Here is a 4,648-nt window from a genome sequence, read left to right as displayed (position 1 = left end):
GCCAGGAGAAATATCAATAACCTCAGATATGGCATCATCAACTCGATGGACATGAATTTGAGTGAACTCCAGGAGTTGGTGATGGACAGGGTGGCCTGGTGTGCTGTGATTCATGGGTTTGCAAAGAGGTGAACACGACTGAGTTACTGAACTGAACTGAACTGAATCAATGAATAGAGTAAAGCTGCAGGATATAAAATTAATACACTGAAATTCCTTGCATTTCTATACACAAACAATGAGAAAATATAAAGAGAAATTAAGGAAACAATCACATTCACCATTACAATGAAAAGAATAAAATGCTTATGAATAAATTTACCTAAAGAAACAAAAGATCTATATACAGGAAACTCCAAAACACTGATGAAAGAAATTAAAGATGACCAAATAGATGGAGAAATATACCATGATCATTGATTGGAAGAATCAATTTAGTGAAAATGAGTATACTACCCAAAGCAATCTATAGATTCAGCACAACCCCTATCAAGCTACCAACAGTATTTTTCAGAACTAGAACAAATAATTTCACAATTTGTATGGAAACACACACAAAAAACTCGAATAGCCAAAGCAATCTTGAGAAAGAAGAATGGAACTGGAGGAATCAACCTGCCTGACTTCAGACTATACTACAAAGCTACAGTCACCAAGACAGTATGGTACTGGCACTAAGACAGAAATGGAAATCAATGGAACAAAATAGAAAGCCAAGAGATAAACCCATGCATCTCTGGACACCTTATCTTTGACAAAGGAGGCAAAAATACACAATGGAGAAGATACAATCCCTTTAACAAGTGTTGCTGGGAAAACTGGTCAACCACTTGTAAAAGAATGAAACTAGAACAGTTTCTAACACCATACACAAAAATAAACTAAAAATGGATTAAATGTCTAAATGTCAGAGCAGAAACTATAAAACTCCTAGAGGAAAACATAGGCAGAACACTCTCTGACATAAATCACAGCAGGATCCTCTGTGACCCACCTCCCAGAGTAATGGAAATGAAAACAAAAATAAACAAATTGGACCTTATTAAACTTAAAAGCTTTTGCAAAACGAAGGGAACTATAAGCAAGGTGAAAAGGCAGCCTTCAGAATGGGAAAAATAATAGCAACTGAAACAACTGACAAAGAATTAATCTCAAAAATGTACAAGCAGCTCATGTAGCTCAATGCCAGAAAAATGAACAACCCAATCAAAAAGTGGGCCAAAGAACTAAACAGACATTTCTCCAAAGAAGACATACAGATGGCTAACAAACACATGAAAAGATGCTCAACATCACTCATTATCAGAGAAATGCACATCAAAACCACAAGGAAGGGTCCCATATTGAACTTGAGTTGGAAGAGGTGAGTCTGGTCTTAAAATGGAGGGTCATGATCCCAAGGAACTAGAGCAGTTGAGAAAGCTGTTTATTGGTGGTCTGAGCTTTGAAACTACAGATAATAGCTTAAGAGAATATTTTGAGAAATGGGCACACTTACAGATTGTGTGGTGATGACAGATCCCCAAACAAAACGTTCCAGGGGCTTTGGTTTTGTGACTTACTCTTGTGTTGAAGAATTGGATGCAGCAATGTGTGCTCGACCACACAAGGTTGATGGGCGTGTAGTGGAACCAAAAAGAGCTGTTTCTAGAGAGGATTCTGTAAAGCCTGGTGCCCATCTAACAGTGAAGAAAATTTTTGTTGGTAGTATTAAAGAAGATACAGAAGAATATAATTTGAGAGACTACTTTGAAAAGTATGGCAAGATTTAAACCATTGAAGTTATGGGAGACAGGCAGAGTAGGAGAAAGAGAGGATTTGCTTTTGTAACTTTTGATGATCATGATACAGTTGATATAACTGTTGTTCAGAAATACCACACTATGAATGGGCATAACTGTGAAGTGAAAAAGGCCCTTTCTAAATAAGAGATGCAATCTGCTGGATCACAAAGAGGTCATGGTGGTGGATCTGGCAACTTGATGGGTCGTGGAGGAAACTTTGGAGGTGGTGGAGGTAACTTTGGCCATGGTGGAAAATTTGGTGGAAGAGGAGGCTATGGTGGTGGAGGTGGTGGCAGCAGAGGGAGTTATGGAGGAGGTGATGCAGATATAATGGATTTGGAGGTGATGGTGGCAACTATGGTGGTGGTCCTGGTTATAGTAGTAGAGGAAGTTACGGTGGTGGTGGACCAGGAGGAAATGGAAACCAAGGTGGTAGATATTGTGGCGGTGGTGGAGGATATGATGGTTACAATGAAGGAGGAAATTTTGGAGGTTACTATGGTGGTGGTGGAAACTATAATGATTCTGGAAATTATAGTGGACAACAGCAGTCAAATTATGGACCCATGAAAGGAGGTAGTTTTGGTGGAAGAAGCTCGGGCAGTCCCTCTGGTGGTGGTTATGGATCTGGTGGTGGAAGTGGTGGATATGGTAGCAGAAGGTTCTAAAAACTCAGAAAAAAGGGATACAGTTATTAGCAGGAGAGAGAGCGAGGAGTTGTAAGGAAAGTTGAAGGTTACTTTGAGACAGTCGTCCCAAATGCATTAGAGGAACTATAAAAATCTGCCACAGAAGGAATGATGATCCATAGTCAGAAAAGTTACTGCAGCTTAAACAGGAAACCCTTCTTGTTCAGGACTGTCATAGGCACAGTTTGCAAAAAGTGCAGCTATTGATTAATGCAATGTAGTGTCAATTAGATGTACATTCCTGAGGTCTTTTATCTGTTGTAGCTTTGTCTTTTTCTTTTTCTTTTCATTACATCAGGTATATTGCCCTGTAAATTGTGGTAATGGTACCAGGAATAAAAAATTAAGGAATTTTTAACTTTTCAAAAAAAAAAAAAACCCACACACAATGAAGTACCATCTCAGGCCAGTCAGAATGGCTGCTATCAAAAAGTCTACAAACAATAAATGCTGGAGAAGGTGTGGAGAAAAGGGAAATTTCTTACACTGTTGGTGGGAATGCAAACTAGTACAGCCACCATGGAGAACAGTGTGGAGTTTCCTTAAAAAACTGGAAATAGAACTGCCATATGACCTAGCAATCCCACTGCTGGGCATACACACTGAGGAAACAAGAATTGAAAGAGACATGTACCCCCCATTCATTGAAGCACTGTTTACAATAGTTGGGACATGGAAGCAACCCAGATGTCTATCAGCAGACAAATGGATAAGGAAGTTGTGGTACATATACACAATGGAATATTACTCAGCTGTAACAAAGAACACATTTGAGTCAGTTCTAATGAGGTGGATGAAACTGGAATCTATTATACAGAGTGAAATAAGTCAGAAATAAAAATATCAATACAGTATAGTAATGCATATATCCATGCACCTATGGACACCTTATCTTTGACAAAGGAGGCAAGAATATACAATGGAGAAAAGACAATCTCTTTAACAAGTGGTGCTAGGAAAACTGGTCAACCACTTGTAAAAGAATGAAACTAGAACACTTTCTAACACCATACACAAAAATAAAAACTCAAAATGGATTAAAGATCTAAATGTAAGACCAGAAACTATAAAACTCCTAGAGGAAAACTTAGGCAAAACACTCTCTGACATAAATCATAGCAGGATCCTCTATGACCCACCTCCCAGACTAATGGAAATAAAAGCAAAAATAAACAAATGGGACCTAATTAAAATTAAAAGCTTTTGAACAACGAAGGAAACTATAAGCAAGGTTAAAAGACAGCCTTCAGGATGGGAGAAAATAATAGCAAATGAAGCAACTGACAAAGAATTAATCTCAAAAATATACAAGCAACTCCTACAGCTCAATTCCAGAAAAATAAATGACCCAGTCAAAAAGCAGGCCAAAGAACTAAATAGACATTTCTCCAAAGAAGACATACAGATGGCTAACAAACACAAGGAAAGATGCTCAACATCACTCATTATCAGAGAAATGCAAATCAAAACCACAATGAGGTACCATTTCACGCCAGTCAGAATGGCTGTGATCCAAAAGTCTACAAGCAATAAATGCTGGAGAGGGTGCGGAGGAAAGGGAACTCTCCTACACTGCTGGTGGGAATGCAAACTAATACAGCCACTATGGAGAACAGTGTGGAGATTCCTTAAAAAACTGGAAATAGAACTGCCTTGTGACCCAGCAATGCCACTGCTGGGCATACACTCCAAGGAAACCAGAATTGAAAGAGACACGTGTACCCCAATGTACATAGCAGCACTGTTTATAATAGCCAGGACATGGAAGTAACCTAGATGTCCATTGGCAGACGGACAGATAAGAAAGCTGTGGTACATAAACACAATGGAATATTATTCAGCCATTAAAAAGAATACATTTGAATCAGTTTTAATGAGGTGAATGAAAGTGGAGCCTATTATACAGAGTGAAGTAAGCCAGAAAGAAAAACACCAATACAGTATACTAATGCATATATATGGAATTTAGAAAGATGGTCGGAGAAGGCAATGGCAACCCACTCTAGTACTCTTGCCTGGCAAATCCCATGGATGGAGGAGCCTGGTAGGCTGCAGTCGGACACAACTGAGCGACTTCACTTTCACTTTTCACTTTCATGCATTGGAGAAGGAAATGGCAACATACTCCAGTACTCTTGCTTGGCAAATCCCATGGATGGAGAAGCCTGGTGGGCT

The 4,648-nt window shown here is 39.0% G+C and overlaps 1 pseudogene; it reads left to right on the top strand.

Moving 5' to 3' along the window:
* Nucleotides 1–1,380: 1,380 nt before the first annotated feature.
* On the top strand, nucleotides 1,381–2,463 carry LOC102187382 (annotated as a pseudogene).
* The last annotated feature ends 2,185 nt before the right edge of the window (nucleotides 2,464–4,648 follow it).

Source organism: Capra hircus, assembly GCF_001704415.2.
Source record: "Capra hircus breed San Clemente chromosome X unlocalized genomic scaffold, ASM170441v1, whole genome shotgun sequence".
Classification (NCBI taxonomy): domain Eukaryota; kingdom Metazoa; phylum Chordata; class Mammalia; order Artiodactyla; family Bovidae; genus Capra; species Capra hircus.
Note: the sequence above shows the minus strand (reverse complement) of the source record. Positions and strands in the feature narration are given on the sequence as shown.